Here is a 27,455-nt window from a genome sequence, read left to right as displayed (position 1 = left end):
GGAGACCCACCATGTCAGCCCCTCCAGTAGCTCATTCCGTTGGCCTCTAAGCATCCATACAACATATCATACATTTACTATGCTAAACTACCCTAAGCTAAATGGAGAATCCTGGATTTGAAGCATTGCAGGTCTATCTCACAATTTTAGAAGAGGTTGCACTAAAAAAATACTTGTTGAACATGTCACTGTGAATCAGGCTTTAATTTTCTATGGGAAAATTCCATGAGCATATCTCAGGATGTGTCCAAATTTTCAAGTGTCTGTCCAATCATTATTGCTCAGTTTCAAGAAAAATTCATTTTACTGGGAAAAACACTTCTGCTCATGTGTCAGTCAGGACTCATTATTTTGCAAGTGAAAGAGGATGAGGGGAAAGCCTGGGAGAAAAGGATTCATTCTCCCTCAACCACCAGGAGCTTAACTGCCTCTGGACTGTTGCAAACCCACCCCATGCCAGTCACTGTGGCAAGGGAAGTGCCCTGTGCTTTACCCATTCAGAGTCCACCCCTGAACCTAAGCTATGGGTGGTAACAATCCCTTGATGTGGATGAAAAAGAGATCAAGATGTAAATGAGAAGGCAACAACGAAGTGTTTCACTGATCAAGAAAATGCTTCTCTCTTGTAATTTCTTCTTCCACATGGCTATCTTCTAAACAATGCTTAGGATACCTGGGTTTCTTGAAAGTACCTTTGCTTTCATGAAACTGCTGAGTTAAAAACTAAAGAGTCATCATCTGAGATTTAAGCTTGGAATTAGGATGGAGATGCATGTTACATGAATACATAGTCCACCTCTCAAGAACTATTTAATATCAGCAGTCTCAGTTCACTAGGCAACAACCACCAGACCAACAAAAATGAACATTCTGACAAATAAAGTTGATAAGCTTTTCTAGACCTATTACTAAAATCTCACCTTGTTTTAGTTAACAGACTATATTTCACTAGTGTTTTCAATACATACCTCTAGGACTAGGACACACATTCATCACACGGCTCACAATGAGAGCACTCCTCGATTTTAGGACATTCTCAGAATCTCTGACTACTCAGGGAGCTTCATGGAAGGTAGATATTTTCTATAGGAAAGAGTCAGACTCAGTCTTAGAAAGACATGCCTGTGGTTAATGGTTCTATGATCTGCTTCATCTGGAAAAATTTGCTGAGGATATCTGTAGATTCTTCTTCCCCAAGATCCTGAGATCTAGCTGGGGTGGTGGGAAGATTTGACCATTCTGAGCCCAAATAAGAGTGGGAGAGAAAGGATCTGAAGAGTGGGGTCTCTTACTATTATTATTTTGATGGGAAGAATGAGTCTAGGCATCCCACCATTCAAAAGAGCCCATCCATATTCTTAGGTTAAGATAAGAAAAAACTGTGACTCTAAGGAATAAAGAGGTAGTGATGTCATAGCTCTCAATCAGTCAAACCATCTCTCTCTGTAGTCCCATTTACAAAATAAATTTGAAGGCACAGAGATTACTTTCTATGTGTCAGAACACATGTTTCTTTCCAATAACTTCTTCAAAAACTATCTTACTTTACTCCTGCAGTCAGTAAGCTCATATTATAGACTCTCGGAAGATTAGAGGAATGAGACATCGCAATACTATCATCAATTTCAAGCTAGCTGTTCTACTAAATAAACACATTCTAATAGGAAGAACTCACCTAATTCTGGTTGAATTGTGGGCCAAAATCCCGTTTACACGGTCAGGATGTTTGTCTAGGTCAGTATCTAAATCAAGAATAAGATTTAACCATATTTGGTTAAGTTTGAATATCAAAGGATCCAAATACCATTATGCAGCAATATAAATATGCAGGGACATCTTAAAACATCAAAGCCAAGCATTTGGAGATGATGTAAAAGAAGAATAAAAAAGGATTTTCAGGGCTTGATAATCTGCCGATTTTCTGTGTGTAGCATTCTCTATAATTTGAATTTTCAAGGTTTCCTCATCAAGCAAATAATTTTATAATATATCAGAAAGTCATATATATATATGTGTGTGTGTTTATATACATACATATACATATATACACACAAACATATGTATGTAGGTATAAATAAATCACTTTTCTAATAGTTACATAGAGAAGGAATTCCTTGATCAGTTTTCTTTAGGCTAAATTAAGGCTCCATTTCCCTACTAGTTTTCAAAGACCAGCATGTGCACTGTGGATATTAGGAAGAACACTGGCATAGCAGTCAGGATTTCAGGATTCTGAGCGCTGTTCTAGCTCTGCACTGTTCAGTCAGTAGTGGGACAGCCCCAAATTGGAATAACAAAGAGCCATCTCAGCCCCTTGGCTCCAGTGGGCTTGGCTCAGCCTCTGTTTATGCTGCATCTAAGCCCAGCTTCTCCCTCTGCCCAAACCTGCTTCCCTCACACTCTCACAGGTGTTGCTTCAGAACACACTCTCCAATAAATTTTGTGTCTGCAAAATTCAATCTCAGAGAAAAACAAATATCGTATGCTAATGCACATATATGGAACCTAAAAAAACAGTAGATGAACCTAGTGGCAGGGCAGGAATAAAGACACAGGTGTAGAGAACGGACATGAGGACACAAGAGGGGAAGGGGAAGCTGGGACGAAGTGAGAGGGTAGCATTGGTGTATATACACTACCAAATGTAAAATGGATGGTTAGTGGGAAGCTGCTGCATAGCACAGGGAGATCAGGTCGATGCTTTGTGATGACCTAGAGGGGGTAGGATAGGGAGGGGATGTGGGGATATATGTATACATATAGCTGATTTACTTTGTTGTACAGCAAAAACTAACAGAATATTGTAAAGCAATTATACTCCAATAAAGTTTTTTTTTTAAAGTGGTAAAAAAAAAAGAATCAGTTTCCTTGAAAACTCAACTAGAACACCGTCCAAAGCAGGTTGGCGGTCATCTAAAGAAGAACTGGATTCACAAGGATCCTCAATATAATTTCACTGACAGCATTATTTAAAAAAATACTGGCAGTGTGCTTTATATATAAGTTCATTTAAAAGCCAAAGAGGAATCAGAAAATGTATTATATCCAGGATCTAGAAAGACCTCGGCACATAGTAAGTGCTCAGTAAATAACTGTAGAATAATTGAATCAATACTGCTTTCACCATATCAGTGGCTAAAGGATAAGCTGAGGTTAAAACCAGAGGGCCTTGGCCAAAAGATTTTAATTTCCCTCCAAGGGCTCCTCAATCCCTCCCTCCCTCAGGGGACTAGGTCAAATCATAGTTTAATCCTGAGGCCAACACTGCTGATAGAACAATTGCACCACCAACTTGGGAGTCACTTCTAACTCCAGAAGGAGCTCTTTTTCATTAAATGAAATAATCTAAAGAAAGCATTTTGCTTTCCCAAATCAAAATACTAGATCTTTCTAAATGTATTTGTTTAAATTTGGAAATATACATCTAGAGATTTGGAGGGGAGGAGGACAAAGGGGAGGAGGAAGGGAGAGGAGGGTTCTGGTGGTGTGTGTCTCTTCTTTTTTATTATTTGGTTTGGACAGGAAATGCGTGCCTCTAATGATTGGAAGCAGCTGTGGGCTGTGACATCTGGGGTAAGAATACAACAGAAGTTCCTGAAGATGCAGCCCTTGAAGCAAATCCCTTAGTTCTTTGCTGTTCCATCCTAAACCTCCCCAGCACACGCTGCATCCCCTTTCCCTCCCATATGTAAGTGATGTAATTGCGCAGGAGACAAATTTCACTTGGGAAAGTTTCAGGAAGGAAAGAACTTGGCTGAAGGGATGATGCAGGCTCAGATGGGTCCTGAACAGGGTGGGAGTTGACCAGGAAGTGACCTTTCAGACTCCTGTCATCATAGAGTGGTAATCCTATAGCTACAGTGCACACCTGCAGGATTACCACATTGCATCAATCAGGAACAAGCTAAATTATGCTGCGGTAACAAATGAACCCAAAATCTCAAGAATATTTTCTTCTCATATGATCCCTGGGTATCAGGTGTCAGTTCCCATCTGCTCTACTCTGCCTTTACTCCTGGATATAAAGAGAAGGAGCAGCCCGTACTGAGGACGTTGTTAGGCTCACAAAAGAGGGAAGACAGAGAGAGATGGCTAACCGAGAGCTGTCTCGTAGAGTTTTCACATGAAAGTGATGCGTGTCACTTTTGTCCACTTCATTGGTCAAAGTAAATCACATGGTGACATCTGAGCTCAGCAGGATGGGGACATATAACCCTCCCCTCCCGTAGGCAGGGGCACCAAAAGTCACGTGGTCAGACCACCCAAATAATAAGTGGCAGAGTGGGGATTCTACCAAAATCTTTATCAGACCTCTTGCTACTGCACTGTATTCTCCCCTGCTCAGCACAGTGCCTGGCACCAAGCAGCCACACCCAATAAATACCTGTCCGAATGAACTAAGTGAACAAAAAAGTGAATGAGTTACTAGATGACTCAATTCTGCCCAGGTTTTACCTTAGCAATGCTAATTTACGGAAAAGACCTATTGGCTTTCATTGAGAAAGGTCTTTTACAAAGTAACCCTCTATGTCACCTTCCGCAGTTCTCATGAGGACAAGTCATCGCTGGCAAAACTGTCAATACAAATAAGCCAAAGAAACGGTGTCAACATTCAGAGGCTCCATTTTTATAGTTAAAAAGAGGCACCAGGGAGGCTGGCCAGCTTACATTCTGAACTGGAGCCAAAAAGCTATTGCAGTAGCATGCATGAAGACTTTGTGTACTTTTCCATTGTGAGAGGTTGAGCTACTGGGTAATATTTCCAGCCTGGCCTTTCTGTGACAGCTCAAACCAGAGTTTAACAATTTGTAAGAAAAATCTTAAGTGACATGTCCAATGTACACTATACTCCCCAGTTGACTGAGGACAACCCTATCATCTTGCTACAGTACCAAGTAAAATGAAAACAAGATTCTACGAAGCTGATTTGTCCAGATACTTTTTCGGTGAAGATACGTAAAACACAAAAGGGGCTGAGAGTTATTTTTCAGTTCATTCTGAAGTGTCTTCTTTATTTGGGCAATTTCAACTCATGAAGACAGATTTAAAGCTTTAAAATAGTAAAAAATTGGGTGGGAAAAGATATTCTTTGATTTCCATGTGAATGTCTCTCCATGTTCTGAAGGAGGACGAGAAACCCACTGAAGTATTTTGTATCCTGTTACAGTTGGTGCAGTGATACATGAGCAACATGTAACAAAGTGGGCAGAAATTTGTTACAGCAAGGGAGTCAACTTTCTACAATTCTAAAAATGAGTAGCCCAGTGAGTTTTATTTAAGCATATGAAATGAACTTTACTCTCATTAAACTTTTATGTATGTTATGGCTAAACATTAGAAGCTTCTAAATTGAGAAGTTTAGGTCTTGTGTTTTGTATATTATACATTGGGTCTCCAATGCAGCCCTAAAATAACAGATGATCAGTGCAAATTCATCAGCAGAAATGTCCCCACAAGGGATGGAAAGTTGGCAAATGTGCTTCCATTTAGTCTGTTCTTAAGACTCATTATTTATTCATCTCACGTCTTCTTCCAAAATTTGAAGGTGTTAACAAAGAAACGTTTCAGTTTCACGAACTTGCCTTTCTCATTAGGGGCCAGGGTCACTAAACCTCCTTTTAAGAGGCAGACATCAAAGGTCCACCTTCCCTGTGATACTTCTCTATGTAGAAAGAGAAATTCATGAGTGGATAACTGCCCCCCAATAGTTAGAGACCTAACCTAAGTCTTTGGTCAGGCTATGGTTAGTGTGTAAGTATTGAGATACTCTGTTTATTTATGTATTCAAGTTTGGTTTGGTTTTTAGCTCTATGCCAATAATAACAACAAAAACAATAACACTTACTGTGTCTCTTCTATGTGCCAGGTAAACTTCCCAGCACTTTACATGTACTTAAACATTTGATTCAACCTCTGTGCCGTGACCCATGGTTTTCAACCTTGGGAGAATATGAGAATCACCTAGTGAGGGTTTTTTTAAACACCAAATGCCCAGGACAACTAAATAGACTCTCTGGGGGTGGATCCAGCCATCAGCACTTCGTAAAGCACCCCAGATGATTCCAAGGTGCAGCCAATGTAGTGAGAGTAAATAGTCTGACCTATTCCAAAAACAGGGCACAAATACGGTCATGCAGCTTTGGTCCATCACTTAAGACCTGGTCTATCAGCAGGAAATTTAATAGTTTCTTCTTGAGACATGCGCCCCACAAATTATGAAAGTAATTGGGAACACATTTGGTCCCGCTTTGGGAGTAGTTGAGAGTCAGTATTACTTTCAAATGTCAGAGAGAGTGAGAAAGACCCATAACAGTCCACTGCTGCCATCATGTCTCATTGCCATAGGGTGTCACTGCAATGCTCTATGGGTGCAGCTTGTCTGTTCCTGGGGTAACCTTGCCAGCCCAAACTTGCCCAGAGACCACCCCTCAAAGTCAGCATCTTTCAGAGGTCTCATTGCCCTGCCCTGCCACGGAATTTTGCTTAGGACCACATAGTGCTTCCTGGAATTGTCTCAAACTCCAAATTTAGGGAGAAGGGAGAATATGGATATGGGGGTGAGGGGTGCAGTGAAATTAGACTCTTTTTTGATGTGTCAATATTTATTGATATCATTATCATTTCAGTCCACAGGGATGGACTTTTTTGCTACCTACCCAAACATAACTTGGAATCACTTCTTCATTGTCTCTAATGTAAAAGCTTTTAATCTCACTGGGTGTTATGAACGGAATGTTTGGGTCTCCCCAGAATTAATATGTTGAAGCCCTCATACACTTGTTCTGATGCTTCACTATTTACTGACATGCAAATATTTGCATGGTATTTTCTTGTCCCTTTTTTTTTTGTCTTTTTTATTGTGATAAGATACACATAACATAAAACGTTTACCATCTTAACCATTCTTACGTGTGCAGCTTGGTGGTATTATATACATTCATTGTTATGCAATCATCACCATCCTCCAGAGCCATAACTATTTTTACCTTGTAATACTGTGACTCTATATCCATTGAATTCCCTATTCTTCAGTCCCCCCAGCCCCTGTCAACCACCATTCCACCTTCTATCTCTAACCTTGTACACTTTTTTTTTTTGGCGGTACGCGGGCCTCTCCCCGCTGTGGCCTTTCCCGTTGCGGAGCGCAGGCTCCGGACGCGCAGGCTCAGCGGCCATGGCTCACGGGCCCAGAAGCTCCACGGCACGTGGGATCTTCCCGGACCGGGGCACGAACCCGTGTCCCCTGCATCGGCAGGCGGACTCTCAACCACTGTGCCACCAGGGAAGCCCTAACCTTGTACACTTTTAAGTCACGCGTAGCTCAGTAGTTATATATGCTCCAGATGGTAACCCGAATCTTTTCCCCTTCATGCTTCTCGCATGTGCTGTCTCCCCACACAACACATGGAGAAAGGAATGGCACCCCGGCACCAGTGTTGAGTGTCACTTCCCCTTCCCACCTTGGGGAGCAGAGACACTGTCCATTCGTAGCCCCATCAAGTTGCTTGGCAAAAAGGAGATCTCAGCACTCAGTTCAATAGAACTTTCCCCGATGATGGAAATGTTCCATATCCGCATTGTCCAATTTGGTAGCCACTCGCTACAAGTGGCTATCAAGCGCTTGAAATGAAGCCATGAAAAGACTGAAGTTACTATTTAAGTTGAAATTGAAATTTAATTTTATATGTGACCAGTGGCTATCGTATCGGAAAATGCCACTCTGGATAAGTTCGTGCTCTGGCCTCAGCCCTGGATTTTGCGATCAATCTGCTCTTTCCGAGGTTTTGAATCCTGAAGCAGGAATGTTACATAACCTCTCCGAGCCTCAGTTTATACACTTATCTGCTATACAGTTAAAGTTATTTCTATCCTGTAGGTTTTGGTGAGGCATACATGTAATAATAATGGCAGCCTGTTTTACTTCGCTCAGGCTGTTATAACAAAATACCATAGACTGGATGGCCTGAACAACCGAAACTTATTTTCTCATAGTTCTGGAGGCTGGAAGTCCAAGATCAAGGTGCTGACAAATTCAAGTCTTGATGAAGCCCTCTTCCTGGTTTACGGCTTACAGATGGCCACTTTCTTACTGTATCTTCACATGCGAGGGAGGGAGGGGGGAAGATAGAGAGGGTGGGGGTGGGGGAGGGAGATCTCAGGTCTCTTATTCTTCTTATAAGGACAATGATTTCATCATGGGAGCCCTACCCTCATGACTTCATCTTAATCTCATTACATCCCAAAGGTCTCACCCCCAAATACTATCACTTTAGGGGCTAGGGGTTCCATATATTAATTTGGTGGGTAAACAAACATTCTGTTCATAACACCCAGTGAGAAGAAAAGCTAATTACTTTTCACATAGACACAACGAAGAAGTGATTCTAAGTTACGTTTGGGTAGTCAGCACTGTGGACTGAAATGGCATTGATGTTGACCTCGAATTCTACCAGCTCATGGCTTTAGGAAGCCGTCTAAAAGATGTGGATGGGATTTACCCTCAGCATGTCCAAACCATACCTACTAACTGCTGGACGTTGTCATCCTACAGGGATAGGAAAAGAGAGCTGATTTCCACAGACCCTGATGAGTTGAGAGAGAACAGCAGGATTATGAATTGGACTCTGAACTTCAGCTCTGTGCCAACTCTCTCAGAATGAATAAAATTGAGAAAAGGAACCTGAAAACATAGCCATGACAGGTTAATAGGATTTAGACAACTCTATCTCCTTAACTTTGCAAGGGAAGCCTGGCAATATATGGAATTCAAGCATCATGCCAGGTTGACTAAAACAGTTGTGTGTTATTTAAGTCACCGCACCTGAACTTCAAAGACATAAGTCACAGCTGCTTCCCCCATATGTCCTAAAATTTCTAAAGAGTTGGCTGGCACACAGACGGAGGGCAATCTGGTAGCAAGAGGTTCTCCTTTTGAATTTGCCTGTGCATGGTAAGTGCCCAGTTTTTATTTAGATTGTATTTTCTTTGCAGTGGGGCTGATGGAAATTCAAATGGGGCTGAAGCCTTTTCAAGCCATACCTTTGCTCCAACGCTTGTGTATCTGAAATGAACAAGAACTTGAATGGCTAGGTGATAGGCAGTCCAACATACTCTATATGCTCTATGACATTGTGGGATGTTTCTTTTTCTGTTATTTTCCTTTTCCTTTCTTTTTTTTTTTTTCTTTTTTGGCAGAAGTAAAAGATAAACAGGAGAATCAGGAATAATCTCCTATTATAAGAACATTATGGGGGGGGGGGTCCTTCAAGATGGTGGAGGAGTAAGATGTGGAGATCACCTTCCTCCCCACAAATACATCAAAAATACATCTACACGTGGAACAACTCCTACAGAACACCTACTGAACGCTGGCAGAAGACCTCAGACCTCCCAAAAGGCAAGAAACTCTCCACGTACCTGGGTAGGGCAAAAGAAAAAAGAAAAAACAGACAAAAGAATAGGGATGGGGCCTGCACCTCTGGGAGGGAGCTGAGAAGGAGGAAAGGTTTCCACACACTAGGAAGCCCCTTCGTGGGCAGAGACTGCGGGTGGCAGGGGGGGAAGCTTCGGAGCCGTGGAGGAGAGCACAACAACAGTGGTGCAGAGGGCAAAACGGAGAGATTCCCGCACAGAGGATCGGTGCCGACCAGCACTCACCAGCCCGAGAGGCTTGTCTGCTCACCCGCTGGGGCGGGCGGGGCTGGGAGCTGAGGCTCGGTCTTCGGTAGGAGCGCTGGGAGAGGACTGGGGTTGGCGGCGTGAACATAGCCTGCAGGGGGTTAGTGCACCATGGCTAGCAGGGAGGGAGTCCGGGAAAAGGTCTGGAGGTGCCGAAGAGGCAAGAGACTTTTTCTTCCCTCTTTTGTTTCCTGGTGCGCGAGGAGAGGCAATTAACAGCGCTGCTTAAAGGAGCTCCAGAGACGGGTGTGAGCCGCAGCTAAAAGCACGGACCCCAGAGACGGGCATGAGACGCTAAGGCTGCTGCTGCCGCCACCAAGAAGCCTGCGTGCGAGCACAGGTCACTCTCCACACCTCCCTTCCGGGGAGCCTGTGCAGCTCACCACTGCCAGGGTCCCGGGATCCAGGGACAACTTCCCCGGGAGAACACACGGCGCGCCTCAGGCTGGTGCAACGTCACGCCCGCCTCTGCCGCCGCAGGCCCGCCACTCCGTGCCCCTCCCTCCCCCGCCCAGAGAGTCAGAGCCCTGGAATCAGCTGCTACTTTAACCCCACTCTGCCTGAGCCGGAACAGATGCCCTCAGGCGACCTACATGCAGAGGTGGGGCCAAATCCAAAGCTGAGCCCCGGGAGCTGTGTGAACGAAGAAGAGAAAGGGAAATCTCTCCCAGCAGCCTCAGAAGCAGCGGATTAAATCTCCACAGTCAACTTAATGCACCCTGAATATCTGGAACACCTGAATACACCTGAATACATCCCAAACACCTGAATACATCCCAAAATTCAGGCATTAGACTTTAGGAGCAACTGTAGACTTGGGGTTTCCTTTCTGCATCTAATTGGTTTCTGGTTTTGTGTTTATCTTAGTTTAGTATTGAGAGCTTATTATCATTGGTAGATTTGTTTATTGCTCTCTTCCTTTATATATATATATTTTTTTTTCCTTTTCTCTTTTTGTGAGTGTATATGTGTATACTTCTTTGTGTGATTTTTGTCTGTATAGGTTTGCTTTTACTATTTGCCTGAGGTTTCTGTCTGTCGATTTTTTTTTTGTATAGTTTTTAGTGGTTGTTATCATTGGTGCATTTCTTTATTGGTTTGTTTGCTCTCTTCTTTTTTTTAATTACGTTTTTATATTTATAATTTTAATATTTTTTTATTTTAATAACTTTATTTTATTTGTTTGTTTTCTCCCCCTTTTCTTCTGAACTGTGTGGCTGACAGGGTCTTGGTGCTCTGGCCAGGTGTCAAGCCTGAGCCTCTGAGGTGGGAGAGCCAAGTTCAGGACATTTGCCCACCAGAGACCTCCTGGCCCCACGTAATATCAGTCGGCGAGAGCTCTACAAGAGATCTCCGTCTCAACGCTAAGACCCAGCTCCACTCAATGACCAGCAAGCTACAGTGCTGGACACCCTATGCCAAACAAAACACCAGACAGGAACACAACCCCACCCATTAGCAGAGAGGCTGCCTAAAATCGCAATAAGGCCACAGACACCCCAAAACACACCACCAGACGCGGTCCTGCCCACCAGAAAGACAAGATCCAGCCTCATCCGCCAGAACACACGCACCAGACCCCTCCACCAGGAAGCCTACACAACCCGTAGAACCAAACTTACCCACTAGGGGCAGACACCAAGAACAACGAGAGCCACAAACCTGCAGCCTGTGAAAAAGAGACCCCAAACACAGTGAGAGAAGCAAAATGTAAAGACATAAAAACACACAGCAGATGAAGGAGCAAGGCAAAAACCCACCAGGCCAAACAAATGAAGAGGAAATACGCAGTCTACCTGAAAAAGAAGTAAGAGTAATGATAGTAAAGATGATCCCAAATCTTGGAAATAGAATGGAGAAAATACAAGAAATGTTTAACAGGGACCCAGAAGAACTAAACAGCAAACAAACAATGATGGACAACCCAATAAATGAAACTGAAAATTCTCTAGAAGTGATCAATAGCAGAATCACTGAGGAAGAAGAACTGATAAGTGACCAGGAAGATAAAATAGCGGAAATAACTATGGCAGAGCAGAATAAAGAAAAAAGAACAAAAAGAGTTGAGGAGAGTCTCAGAGACCTCTGGGACAACACTAAACACACCAACATTTGAATTATAGGGGTCCCAGAAGAAGAAGAGAAAAAGAAACAGTCTGAGAAAATATCTGAAGAGATTATAGTTGAAAACTTCCCTAATATGGAAAGGAAATAGTCAAGCCCAGGAAGCACTGAGAGTCCCATACAGAATAAACCCAAGGAGAAACATGCCAAAACAAATATTAATCAGGCTAACAAAAATTAATTACAAAGAAAAAATATTAGAAGCAGCAAGGGAAAAGCAACAAATAACATAAAAGGGAATCCCAATAAGGTTAACAGCTGATCTTTCAGCAGAAAATCTGCAGGCCAGAAAGGAGTGGCAGGACGTATTTAAAGTGATGAAAGGGAAGAAACTTCAACCAAGATTACTCTACACAGCAAGGATCTCACTCAGATTCGAGAAATTAAAATATTTACAGACAAGCAAAAGCTATGAGAATTCAGCACCACCAAACCAGCTTTACAACAAATGCTAAAGAACTTCTCTAGGCAGGAAACACAAGAGAAGGAAAAGACCTACAATAAGAAAACCAAAAGAATTAAGAAAACTGTAATAGGAACAAACATATTGATAATTACCTTAAATGTAAATGGAATAAACGCTCCAACCAAAAGACATAGAATGGCGGAATGGATACAAAAACAAGACCCATATATATGCTGTCTACAAGAGACCCCCTTCAGACTAAGGGACACATACACTGAAAGTGAGGGGATGGAAAAAGATATTCCATGCAAATGGACATCAAAAGAAAGCTGGAGTAGCATTTCTCTTATCAGACAAAATAGACTTTAAAATAAATACTATTATAAGAGACAAAGAAGATCACTACATAATGATCAAGGGATCAATCCAAAAAGAAGATACAACAGTTGTAAATATTTATGCACCCAATATAGGAGCACCTCAATACATAAGGCAAATGCTAACAGCCATAAAAGGGGAAATCGACAGTAACCCAATCATATCAGGGGACTTTAACACCCCACTTTCACCAATGGAAAGATAATCCAAAATAAAAATAAATAAGGAAACACAAGCTTTAAATGACACATTAAACAAGATGGACTTAAGTGATATTTATAGGGCATTCCATCCAAAAACAACAGAATGCACTTTCTTCTCAAGTGCTCATGGAACATTCTCCAGGATAACTCATATCTTGGGTCACAAACCAAGCTTTCCTAAATTTAAGAAAATTGAAATCATATCAAGTATCTTTTCTGACCACAACATTATGAGACGAGATATCAATTACAGGAAAAATTCTGTAAAAAATACAAACACATGGAGGCTAGACAATACACTACTAAATAACCAAGAGATCACTGAAGATATCAAAGTGGAAATCAAAAAATACCTAGAAACAAATGACAATGAAAACACGATGACCCAAAACCTATGGGACGCAGCAAAAGCAGTTCTAAGAGGGAAGTTTATAGCAATACAATCCTACCTCAAGACACAAGAAACATCTCAAATAAACAACCTAACCTTACACCTAAAGCAATTAGAGAAAGAAGAACAAGAAAACCTCAAAGTTAGCAGAAGGAAAGAAATCATAAAGATCAGATTAGAAATAAATGAAAAAGAAATGAAGGAAATGATAGCAAAGATCAAAAGAACTAAAAGCTGGCACTTTGAGAAGATAAACAAAATTGATAAGACATTAGCCAGACTCATCAAGAAAAAAAGGAGAGAAGACTCAAATCAACAGAATTAGCAATGAAAAAGGAGAAATAACAACTGACACTGCAGAGATACAAAGGATCATGAGAGATTACTACAAGCAACTCTATGCCAATAAAAAGGACAACCTAGAAGAAATGGAAAATTTCTCAGAAAAGCACAACCTTCCGAGACTGAACCAGGAAGAAATAGAAAATATGAACAGACCAATCACAAGCACTAAAGTTGAAACTGTGATTAAAAATCTTCCAACAAACAAAAGCCAAGGACCAGATGGTTTCACAGGTGAATTCTATCAAACATTTAGAGAAGAGCTAACAGCTATCCTTCTCAAACTCTTCCAAAATCGAGCAGAGGGAGGAACACTCCCAAACTCATTCTATGAGGCCACCATCACCCTGATACCAAAACCAGAAAAAGATGTCACAAAAAAAGAAAACTACAGAACAATATCACTGATGAACATAGGTGCAAATATCCTCAACAAAATGCTAGCAAACAGAATCCAACAGCACATTCAAAGGATATACACTCTGATCAAGTGGGGTTCATCCAAGATATGCAAGGATTCTTCAATATACAGAAATCAATCAATGTGATACACCATATTAACAAACTGAAGGAGAAAAACTATACAATCATCTCAATAAATGCAGAAAAATCTTGCAACAAAATTCAACACCCATTTATGATAAAAACTCTCCAGAAAGTAGGCATAGAGGGAACTTACCTCAATATAAGAAAGGCCATATATGACAAACCCACAGCCAACATCATTCTCAATGGTGAAAAACTGAAACCATTTCCACTAAGATCAGGAAGAAGACAAGGTTGCCCACTCTCACCACTATTATTCAACATAGTTTTGGAAGTTTTAGCCAAAGCAATTAGGGAAGAAAAAGAAATAAAAGGAATCCAAACTGGAAAAGAAGAAGTAAAGCTGTCACTGTTTGCAGATGACATGATACTATACATAAAGAATCCTAAAGATGCTACCAGAAAACTGCTAGGACTAATCAATGAATTTGGTAAAATAGAAGGATACGAAATTAATGCACAGAAATCTCTGGCATTCCTATACACTAATGATGAAAAATCTGAAAGATTAAGGAAACACTCCCATTTACCATTGCAACAAAAAGAATAAAATATCTAGGAATAAACCTCCCTAAGGAGACAAAAGACCTGTATGCAGAAAACTATAAGACACTGTTGAAAGAAAGTAAAGATGATACAAACAGTTGGAGAGATATACCATGTTACTGGATTGGAAGAATTAACATTGTGAAAATGACTATCTACCCAAAGTAATCTACAGATTCAATGCAACCCCTATCAAACCACCAATGTCATTTTTCACAGACCTAGGACAAAAAATTTCACCATTTGTATGGAAACACAAAAGACCCTAAATTGCCAAAGCAATCTTGAGAAAGAAAAACGGAGCTGGAGGAATCAGGCTCCCTGGCTTCAGACTATACTACAAAGTTACAGTAATCGAGACAGTATGGTACTGGCACAAAAACAGAAATATAGATCAAGGGAACAGTATAGAAAGCACAGGGATAAACCCAAGTATATATGGTCACCTTATCTTTGATAAAGGAGGCAAGAATATACAATGAAGAAGACAGCCTCTTCAATAAGTGGTGCTGGGAAAACTGGACAGCTATGTATAAAAGAATGAAATTAGAACACTCCTTAACACCATACACAAAAATAAACTCAAAGTGGATTAAAGATCTAAATGTAAGGCTAGATACTATAAATCTCTTAGAGGAAAACATAGGCAGAACACTCTATGACATAAATCACAGCAAGATCCTTTTTGACCTACCTCCTAGAGAAATGGAAATAAAAACAAAAATAAACAAATGGGACCTAATGAAACTTAAAAGCTTTTGCACAGCAAAGGAATCTGTAAACAAGATGAAAAGACAACCCTCAGAATGGGAGAAAATATTTGCAAACCAAGCAACTGACAAAGGATTAATCTCCAAAATCTACAAGCAGTTCATGCAGCTCAATATCAGAAAATCAAAAAACCCAATCCAAAAATGGGCAGAAGACCTAAATAGACATTTCTCCAAAAAAGATATACAGATTGCCAACATACACATATAAGGATGCTCAACATCACTAATCATTAGAGAAATGCAAATCAAAACTACAATAAGGTTTCACCTCACAACGGTCAGAATGGCCATCATCAAGAAATTTATAAACAATAAATGCTGGAGAGGGTGTGGAAAAAAGGGAACCCTCTTGCACTGTTGGTGGAAATGTAAATTGATACAGCCACTATGGAGAATGGTATGGAGGTTCCTTAAAAAACTAAAAATAGAACTACCATACTACCCAGCAATCATTACTGGGCATATACCCTGAGAAAACCATAATTCAAAGAGTCATGTACCACAATGTTCACTGCAGCTCTATTTACAATAGCCAGGACATGGAAACAACCTAAGTGTCCATCATCGGATGAATGGATAAAGAAGCTGTAGCACATATATACAATGGAATATTACTCAGCAATAAAAAGAAATTAAATTGAGTTATTTGTAGTGAGGTGAATGGACCTAGAGTCTCTCATACAGAGTGAAGTAAGTCAGAGAAAAACAAATACCATATGCTAACACATATACATGGAATCTAAAAAGAAAACAAACTGGTTCTGAAGAACCTAGGGGCAGGAAAGGAATAAAGACACAGACGTAGATAATGGACTTGCAGACACAGGGAGGGGAAGGGTAAGCTGGGATGAAGTGAGAGAGTGGCATGGACATATACACACTACCAAATGTAAAACAGACAGCTAGTGGGAAGCAGCCGCATAGCACAGGGAGATCAGCTCAGTGCTTTGTGACCACCTGGAGGGGTGGGATGGGAGAGTGGGAGGGAGACGCAAGAGGGAGAAGATATGGGGATATATGTATATGTACAGCTGACTCACTTTGTTATACAGCAGAAACTAACCCACCATTGTAAAGCAATTATACTCCAGTAAAGATGTTAAAAAAAAGAATATTATGAAGAAAATCCCCAAATTCTTCTGTTGTTTAAATGTTGTGAAAGAGACTTATTTAGAAATCGAATCATTTTTGAGCATTTCTCAGAACAAATACACTTTCAGAGAATCAAGAGATCATTACTTCCCATCTTCAAAACTGCTGTGTGCCACTAATGTATTTTCCTGTGGGGGAAATTATCCCAAGGAGGAAAGAGGTCATGAGTTTATACCATGGTTGACTTAGACATGCCTGAATTGATTTCCTGGGAATGAAAAGCAATTAATCCATCTTATCAGCAACAGAGTTTGTGAATGAATCAAGCATGTGCCTCTTTTTTTTTTTTTTAACATCTTTATTGGAATATAATTGCTTTACAATGGTGTGTTAGTTTCTGTTGTATAACGAAGTGAGTCGGCTATACGTATACATATATCCCCATATCCTCTCCCTCTTGCGTCTCCCTCCCACCCTCCCTATCCCACACCTCTGGGTGGTCACAAAGCACAGAGATGATCTCCCTGTGCTAAAGCATGTGCCTCTTGATGAGACTTGAGTGATTAATACCATCGGAGAAAGGATTAATGCAAACATCATCTATTTTTATAGCTATCCTGAAATAACCCTGTGGGAATGTTGTGAACCTGGTACAGGTCACCAAGTGAAGAAAGTCAAAGCCCAGTTCCCCTTGCAAGAATGATCTTGGCTACTTGTCAACAAGAAAGAGCTCTCGCGACAAGACTCTTTAGTGAGGAAACTGCCTGAGTTTGCCAATTACCAGAATGTCATCTGGGGAGAGCGTGCTATTCAGGGAATCCAGTGGGCAGAGTCTATATGAACATATTTGCAGGTGATTTACTCTATGCATTGTTCAATGGTTTTGCCTCTGCTCTTTGACATGGGAGGAATCAGCAGAACTGGAATGTGGCTACTGCCTTTTATATTCAACTTTGAAAGTTTCAACACTGTGTGTATCATCTCATGGAAGCCCTCATTTATTTTTTTAGAAAGTGTTTCGAAATGATCATACTACATCACTGATATAACACCATTCCTTACCTAGGCCTTGGAGACTCAGCTCAGGCATCACCTGCTCCAAAAATTCTTCTGATAACCCCTCATTGCTCCCCCCTCCCAAATTTCCATGCTTACACTCCCAGCAGTCCATGGTAACCTGGGTTTTCCTGCGTCACAGACCTCACCACAGTGTAGAGAAATTTCCTGCTTAGATATCCTTTTCCACAATGGACTGGAAGCCTCTCCAGGCTGGGGTCTGTGTCTCCTTCTTCCTGTGTCTCCGTGCAGAGCTCTGTGCCTGGCACAAAGCAGGTTCTCTGCAGCTGTTAGTTGAGCTCAAATGAATTGAGACCCTTGAGGATGGGATTTCCCAGTGCTGCAAATGGGCTATTTTAAGTCCCCTTCCTATGTGAAATAAAAGGAGGCTTTCACAGCCATTAAATCTCCTATGAGCCATTTCTCAAAACTAAAATATTTTTATATGTATTTTCGGCTAACCCCTGGTGCTTTCCGGTCTTCAGCCAAAGCTGTTCTGCATGCTGTGACCCATTCCTTCTTTTCAAGTATCTCGATACTTGTTTTTTTTTGAATCTCCATGGTGTTTTTCCTTCTACAAATTATGTTTCCCTTTGGACTTCTTTCCTCTGGCCCATGAAAGTAAAGTTTGCCTAGCATTCCTGATTTTTACAGGAAGCCCTAAGAAAAAAATAGAGAGCTATGCTCCATGTTTTAAATAACGCTCATTTGTCGGATGATTATCTAGCATTGCAGTATCGTACTAAAATTCAATGAAAATGTTTTGACAGAATACCTTGCCTATTTATGAAAATGCACAATTTTATTTAAATGTCGACAATGTGTAAAAGAAAATTCAGGTTGAGTATCTTGGGGAAGTAATTTGCCGTCCCAAAGATGAGCAAGGTACAAAGCGGAAAGTATATAATCAACTCAAAATATAATCAAAATTAGAGAGTGCCTTACAACTGTAGATCTAAAAGGTGCTTCTTAATATGTGAACCTTTCTGTCCCTGTGATATTAGACTGGGATTTAAGTCCTGTGAAGGCAGGGACCACGTCTGTTTTGCTTACTCCTCTTTCCAGCTTTCAGCATAGCACCTGGCTTATAGGGGGTCTCAGTATTTGTTAAGCAAATTAATGTCTTTCTGAATTAGTAAGTGGGTAGATCTATAGAAGAGGGTCCAAGTACATGAAAATACTACCTACTTCCTTCATATACTTCAGTATAGCACTGGAAACAGAAATATTCTCAATCCAAATGAATCAAACCTTCCAACAATCCAGCTACCAGACACTGAGATCATGTGAAAATTATGCATAAAATAAAGTCAAAAGATTGGTCCTTGTCCTCAAGGCAATACTCTCTAGCTATGGACCCCATACACCTATGAAATACAATAAGAAAGACAGTAAACTCTTCTGTCCTTCCATTTTAAACACTTAACCAGGGAAAATTATACATGACAAAGTACCTACATTCCATGGTTTTATTTTTAACAGAATACTTATGAGGAAAAATAAATATTTCTCCAACTTCCAGTTTAAAACTGAGAAGCTGGCTGTGCCTAGGACACTAGAGACGAGAAAAGGGCAGAAATGGGAACTTCTAATCGGAGGAATAATCTTTAGCTGTATAATCTGAAATACTACCAGTAATGGTAGGAGTTAACACTTACTGGGCTTATTTGCAGCCACATGGATGCAGCTTATTTCATTTATACTAAATGAAATAAGACAGAAAGAGAAAGACAGATACCATATGATATCACTTATATGTGGAATCTAAAATATAACACAAATGAACAGAAACAGAATCAGGGACATAGAGAATAGACTGGTGGTTGTCAAGGGGAAGGAGGAGGTTGGATTGGGAGGTTGGGATTAGCAGATGCAAACTGGTATATATAGAATGGATAAACAACTAGGTCCTACTGTATAGCACAGGGAATTATATTCAATATCCCGGGATAAACCATAATGGAAAAGAATATGAAAAAGGATGTGTATATATATGTATAACTGAATCGCTTTGCTATACAGCAGTAATTAATATAACATTGTAATTCAACTATACTTCAATAAAAAATAAATTTTAAAAATAAAAAATACATACTGGGCTTAACAAGAACCAAACCAAGAACTTTTCCCTATTCATTTACTGCTCCCAACCACCCCATGAAACAGCTGTTATTAATTTATTATCAGAATTTTAGATTTTTTTTTTTAAGTGGAGGATCAGAATGGATAACTGTTAAAGGTTATGGAAGCTAATTTGTCAAGTTTAACTTATTCAGGGTGCTGTGGTCACTGAGTGGGCTGGGCCCGGATCTGAACACAGGTGGTCAGACATCAGGGCTCGCCTTCGACCGCTGCAGGTAGTGATAACCAAGGCTTGCACTGGGCTCTACAGCTGGTCGGTGCTGTCACTTCCAGAGCTCCACTGAGCCTCCTAACAACTTGGGAGGTATCATTTATGTCATCAGCTTATAGATGAGAAAATGAACGCACAGAGAGGTCAAGGAACTTCTCAAAACTACAGAATATGTACCTGGAGACACCAAATCCTGACATCTTTTTACTACAGCACAGTGCCTCTCAAATGACAAGTATGTGTCATCTTTCTGTCACAAGATTTCGGGAAGGCCTAAGCTTCCAGAAAATGTTGGCCTTCAAGATGATCCCATGAACCAAAGCAAAGAGAACCACAGTTGCGCTTGATGATATTTTTTCTTAATTACTGGGCATTCATTTCCTCCATCTACCTCTCTTGCAATGACTGCTACTCTTTGGCATCTGAGCTGCCCAAATCTCCCCTGTAGGTTTTCATGCACTGGAAATAAGTGTAGAGAACCAAGCAGTGTCTTAGGAGCCCAGCAGGCATCGGAAGCCATGTCTTGCATTCCAGCAGCTGTCTCAAGTGGGAAGAATTTTTGGTAATCTCTCCTCAGAGGTTTTAAGTCTTTGATTAAGTAAATTCTTCAAGACAGCACAAGATCCATGTGGTTTATGTTTTACATAAATCGTATAATGGGGACCTGATAACATTCCAGTTACTCTTTGCAGTTGCTCAGAGAAATGACGTCCCTTCTGAAATGCACTAGCCAGGAAAGAATGCCGTGTTCTGGTGAGGCAGGCTGAAGGCTGCCATGCGATTTAGATAAAAGATTTCCAATGAGCATCTGAGTCACAAATCATTTATTTAATGATTTAAAATTATCAGGAAGCATCCGGCCCCCCCAACCCAAAATGTGAAACACTGATAAGGTCTAAAAAAAAAAACCAAGTTAAACACAATTTATTAGCTTATCAATCTCCTATTAATTTTGCAGTTGTCATCATCAACAGAATCAAATCACAGCTTCCCACAGTGCTGGGAAAAGTGGGAAAATGAAGATAAAGTACCTGACCTCAGAGAACTCAGACTACAGCAGACACTATTCCTTCTACCTCATTTTCCCTACCTGAGAGGTTTTCCCCAAATCAGAAGTTTGGATTGGAGATTGTTCTCAGAGTTGACAACCCTGCTGTCAGGGGTCTCCAGAGAAACAGAACCAACTGGATACATATAGATATATATAAGAGGAGTTTTATTATAGGAATTAGCTTATGCTCTTATGGAGGCTAAGAAGTCCCTCGAACTACCATCTGCACTCATAGAACCAGGAAAGCCTGGGGTGTAGTTCAGCCCGAGGGCAAAGGCTTGAGAACCAAGGGTCTGCTGGTGTCAGTCCTAGAGTCTGAAGGCCTGAGAACCAGGAGCTCTGATGTCCAAGGGAAGGAGAGATGGACATCCCAGCTTAAAAAGTGAGTTTGCCCTTCCTCCACCTTTTTTGTTCCATTGGAGTCCTCAATAGATTGGATGATGCCCACCCACATTGGTGACGGTGATCTTTATTCAGTCTACAGATTCAAATGCTAATCTCTTCCAGAAACATCCTCACAGACACACTCAGAAATTATGTTTTATCAGCTACCTGGGCATCCCTTAGCCCAGTCTAGTTGACACATAAAATTAACCATCATAGAGACCATATTTAAGAGATCCTATTCAGTTCAAATTAAGTCCCCAGAGAGCCTCTTCTGGTTGACCCATCTATTCTCTGCTCTCTAAATGTTGGAATTCTACAGTCTTTTATTTTTAGAAATATGTAACGGGAAAGGCCCTCAAGAGATCTTCAGCTCTGGTATCCTGCTTCACAAAGGTTTGTAACTTAGTTTTGGGAGACCTCAAGAACTTAATCCATAATTTTCTCTTGCGGATTAGGCTTTTTATGGGCTCCAATGGTCTAACAGAACACTCTTTCCAGAAAATTAAAGCCATGTTCTGTTGGATTCTATACAGTTTGGGAATAGTGTTAACTTTTTATATCTGAAAAAACAATCATGAAGTCTTCACTGCCTTTTCTTTCATAAGACAACTGTCTTAGTTAAATTTCTTCTGTAGGCAAGTAACAGAAACCAACTTCAGCCACCTTCACAAAGAATTTGTTCCAAGGATGTGGGGATATTACATACTCTGTAAGGGTACTGATCCTAAACATCAGGAAAGGACTAGAACTACAAAATGGAAAGACTCTATAACCAAGGTGACCCCCCTATCAGTAGCAAGTAGAGAGAATACAGACAGAAGCCAGACTCCCCAGGTTCAAGTCCCTATTTTACCACAGGCAGCTGCTTTCAGAGAAGAAGGTCCTTTGTCACAAACCCCACCCCTCGCTCATGGCCAAATCATATACTCCTTTCTGAACTCCCTGCAGGTCCATTACACCTCCCTAAATGTTGTCACTGAAGTATAGAACAAACTTCAGGGGCAGAATTAGAGAAATGCACTATTCTTCACCTATAAATCTTGATACTGTACATCAATGAGAAGCACTCATGGAGTTTATATATATACCTAATGTCACTACACGGGAAGAGAGGGAGCTGATATTTACTGAGCACGTGGTATGCCAGACACTATACAAAATGTTATCTCGTTTAATCTTGTGAGGTAGGTGTGGCTAACTTTTCTAATATTTTATTTTCTTATCTGAAAATTGAGGGTAAAATGTTTGGCCATGGTCACCCATTTCTACGGATTGAGTGTGTGTCCCCCCAAGAATTCCTGTGTTGAAGCCCTCATCCCCAATGTAATGGTATTTGGAGGTGGGCCTTAGATGAGGTCATGAGTGTGAAGCCCCCATAACAGGATTGGTGCCCTTCATAAGATGCAGAGACCAGAGTTTTTTCTCTCTCTACCATGTGAGGATACAGCAAAGAAAGTGGCCATCTATAAACCAGGATAAGGGCCCTTACCGAGAACTCAACCAAGCTGGTACCCTGATCTCAGGCTCCAGACTCAAAACTGTGAGAAATAAATGTTTGTTGTTTAAGCCACCAATCTATGGTAAGTTATTACAGCAGCCCAAACTGACTAAAGACACCCATTAAGACAGGCATGTCTACAAACCACGTCACCATTTCTTGTTAGTTCCTGATTTTCAGTCTTTGGGTTGATAGATAGTAAATATGCGAAGTCAGAGCACTGACTCTTGTTACTCAACAATAAATTGTCCTCCTCCGCATGGGCAAGAAACTTTAATTATCAAACTTTTTGGTGGTGCTTAAGGTAAGGAGAGGGAAGAATATTCCAGTTTAACTCCAGGTAGCTCCACAGCCGCACTCTGATCCTGACAAGCTGGCCAAGCAATGCTCTGGACAGGAAGCACCTTCCCTGAAGTTCTTCAAGCAGACCCTTAATCTCTCCTACAATTAATCTTTTATAATCATAATCATGCTCTGTGCCTCATTTTCCTTCTCCATATGGTGAGGAAAATTATGAGTCCTACCTCATGATGGGATAGTGAAGTTACGTAAGATCATCTAAGCAAAGGATTTGGAACCAGCGTTGATACATGGTATATACCTAAAATGTTAGCTGCTCTTCTTGGTGTTAATGAAAAAGAACACTTTATTTCTAAGTAGCTTGGTGTAACACATCATCGCCCTGAAGGGAGAGGTACAGCAATTTCCCTTCTTATTCAACAATAATCTGAAACTGTCTGTGAGGCTCATATCATCTGGTCACAGAGCCATCCTCCTAATCGCTACTCTGTGCCCATATAGGTAGACCAGTAGGTCTCAACCTTATCATCCTGGAAGCCCCCTAAGGTCCACCATGATTCCCTAAATCCATCCCCAGGCCCCTTCAGGGAAACAGACTCTTGCATTTCTGAATATCTTGGAGTGTGGCACTAACAGCTCTTCTGTTCTGGACTATCTTTTCAAGTATGTTTGTATAGTAAATAGCTTTGGAACAGAGAGATAGTGATGCCCTCCAGAGCAAAGGGCAGATTTGCCAACTTTCCAGTTAATAAAGATAATATCTCCCTCTAGAGCAAAGAATAAGTTACTTGCAGCTCATTTTAAAAGATTCAGGTTCCAAACTTAGGGTTCCTCAGGTGTGATGCAAGCCCACTACATGCTCAGTACCGACTTGGGTCCTTCCCTATTTAACCCCCGTGGGACTTGGGGGACAGGTGACCAAAGTAAACATGACACTCATGATGCCTGCTGTGCTGTGAGTGAATAATAAAGTGCTCTGTCTCTGACCTAGAAGTTTCATGTCTTCTGCCATCATCCATGATGCTGTGGCAGACAAGCTTGTTAATTTACAAGTGGGGTTAAAACCTCAGACCCTACATAGTCCTGACAGCCCCTAAAGAACAAAGTAACAAGACAGACACAAACATAAGCTTTCCATCTTTACCCTAGCTTCCTATAACTCCTGAAGGCTCTTAGGAGGGGTATCTGGGTACAGTGGCCCAGTAGGTAAACGAAGATAATTCATTCAAGAAAAATAAAGAGCTGTTGAGAATTGCAGTTTGCTATCTGCAGAACCCTTGAAAATAACCTCCACTGGTTTTAGAGTGAAAAACACTAGCTTGCATTTTCTTAGAACTTGTTCCACTCTTGACACACGGGCACTTTTATGTTCTTTCAGATTCTTCAAGAGCTTTTCCATGACTTTTAAAAACCCTCACAATTAAAGAATAACTAAATGAATGTATACCAAAAACTAAAGTATCCTAGTAAGCAGTTTCTCTTTGGTGATATGAAACAGAGTTTTTTTTTTCTTAATTACTAGCCACTACTGGCCATTCTAGCATAGTTTTGAATTCATTTAATGAATCAAGATGCTTTTAGCTCAGGTAACAAAATACCATGATTCAAACTGTCTTAAGGAATAGGAAATCTTCTTATTTCACACACACACACACAAAGTCCAGAGTTAAGGTGAGCTCCAGATGTGCTACATCAGGACTCTAACTCTGTTTCTCTGTAATTCCCTTGGCTCAGCCCTTCTCCAACTGGTGAAGATGGCTGCAAGAACTTAAAGCATCTTATACAATTAATTTTGTAACCAGAGGAGGGATTTTTGTTTCACGAGAAGAAAACCTTTCCCAGTGGCACCTAACAGACTTCTTCTTAACATCTCACAGTCCAGAATAGAGGCACCCATTCTTAAACTAACCACTGGCAAGTGGAATGGGCTGCCTTTGGTTCAGACTCAGCATCATGTTACACTTGTTAAATTCTAGGTTTAGAAGGGAACAAATGAGAATAAAAATTGACATTAAAGCTTGATTTTAAGAATTCTGTGATTTTTCCTCTAGAATTATAGCATTCTGTACTATTCTTATTGTCCTTACCACATTTTTTTCAGCCAGCCAGCCATTCAAGATGTGTTTATTGAGTGCCAAGCATGTGCCAGGCATTGCCCTAATTGCTGAGATATAGAAGTGAACAAGACAGAGTCCCTGCTCTCATGGAGCACACATTCTTCTGACTTGTATTAGAGTTGTTTTGATACTGTTATCAGTCACAGTTCTCCAGAGAAACAGGACCAATAGGAGACAGATAGATAGATGATAGATAGTTGATAGATAGATACATAGATGACAGATAATATATAGATGATAGATAGATAGATAGATAGATAGATTTTAAGAAACTGGCTCACTCAATTGTGGGGACTAGCAAATCTGAAATCTGTAGAGCAGACCAGCAGGCTGGAAACTCAGGTAAGAGTTGGTGCAGTTTTTAGGCAGAATTTTTTCTTATTTGGGAAACCTCAGGTTTTGCTCTTAGGGCTTTCAACCAATTGGATGAGACCCACCCACATTATCAAGGTTGATCTCCTTAAAATCAACTTATTGTACATGTTAACTACATTTACAAAATACCTTTACAGCAACATCTGGATTAGTGTTTGTTTAAATAACTGGGTGCTATATTCTAGCGAAGTTTATACATCGAACCGATCATCACAGATGCCTTGTTTATCTCAAGGCCAGCTTCTTGAAAAAAAGGTTACGTCATATACCTCTCAGTCTGTAACCCCCACAGAACTTCACACAGTGCTTTGCAGCTAGTAGATGTTCAAGAAACATGTGCCATTGAGTTCCTTAAGCTCAATTTTATGCCACATGCTCTGTCTGCATGTCTATGAATGAGAAGGGAAGTTCACATCAAAGAGGATCACCCAGAATTGAAGCAAGATCATGAACCAGAAAGCAAAGGCAACCACCCCCAACCCCATCCACTCAGTCTGATCTAAAGACTCTCTTTGGAGCCACACACCCCATCTTGACTCAGGAGCACATGCCAGACCATCACCAATGTCAAGGAATTAGATCCCACTAAAAAATGCTACTAAGTACACCACAGGCCTTTTTTGGGAAATGAATTTAAGTCTAGGGCTTAAGAGGCTTCATTTTTTTCCCATCTGACCCTGATCTGTTCTTGAGCCATTTGATCTGCTTCTTTTCATAAATCAGATGTTCCTGGAGAGATTGCACAGGGAGCCAGGCACCGGAGCACCGGAGCCAGCCCTCTGATCTGCATGTGTCTCCACTGGCCACCCATGGGTCACCAGGCAAACTGTGGCCTCTGTGAGTCAGAATCTGGCATTTCCAAGCATTCCATACACCTGATATCTTACTGCATCTCCCCCGCCAATCCTTAAGGAGAAATACACTTGCAATGTGTTCTCTTGGTATGTATGCAGTAGACTGATCCACAAGGCATTTTGTATAAATGGTTTTCTCCATGAAGTTAATCTAGACAGACTCTCAAGTCTTGACCCTCTGTACTCCAAATTAAGAAAGATAAAAGCTAATCAGTCTTAACTGAGCACCTACCCTAAGCCAGGCACTGAACAAGGCACATATACATATTTAATCTCCCTTAAAACTTTATGAAGTATTGTTATATCCATGATATAAATGAGGACATTGAAACCAGGTGTAATTCAGGGAACAGATTTCAAGTCAAAGAAAAAGGCAAAGTTATTTAAGTGTGGTCACAACACCTTGGTTTTCTCACTGATTGAACAAACTAATCATAAGATAACTATTTGTACTTACTAGCTGAACAGACTATAATGCAGTTTAACTCAGAGTATTCTGAAGTATCCAGACTTTTCCAAAACAAATGGGGCAAGTTAGTTTTGAGGGTTTTTTGTTGTTGTTGTTGTAGTTTTTAACATGTAAGGAGTGATGTGTGTGTGGAGTGGAAAGTGAATATAAACATTTTAAATAAAATTCTTTTCTGAAAGTATACAAATCTGCCATTGAATAGAAGCCATACTGAAGTCTCTATTTAAAAGGATATTGATTTCTTGACCTGTTTTCCAAAGCCACATTCTCTTTCAAGGAGAATCGTCAGGCAAGGCCCCATGCCTCAAAACATAAGGCCCTATTAAATAAGAATTAAATTAATTAGCCAATGAAAAAAGCATATTCCCTAGTAGGTCTCCAGTCAAGTTGGTTCACACCACAGAAAATTCCTCTGCTCACAAGCTGAGAAAATAAATCAATCAAGACTTGGCTCTTACCTCAGTGAGCTGTTGAACGAAATGGATGGATGAATGAAATTCTCAAGTCGTGGAGGCT

The 27,455-nt window shown here is 40.7% G+C and overlaps 1 long non-coding RNA gene across 1 annotated transcript; it reads right to left on the bottom strand.

Annotated features, from left to right (window-relative positions):
- Positions 1-950: 950 nt before the first annotated feature.
- Positions 951-27,455, bottom strand: LOC307187877. The gene is made up of 3 exons (XR_013828711.1): positions 27,398-27,455; positions 1,676-1,742; positions 951-1,083 (listed from the first exon to the last, which is right to left on the bottom strand). It is a non-coding gene; the product is annotated as an uncharacterized lncRNA (long non-coding RNA).

This window comes from Stenella coeruleoalba (assembly GCF_951394435.1).
Source record: "Stenella coeruleoalba genome assembly, chromosome: 6".
NCBI lineage: Eukaryota > Metazoa > Chordata > Mammalia > Artiodactyla > Delphinidae > Stenella > Stenella coeruleoalba.
Note: the sequence above shows the minus strand (reverse complement) of the source record. Positions and strands in the feature narration are given on the sequence as shown.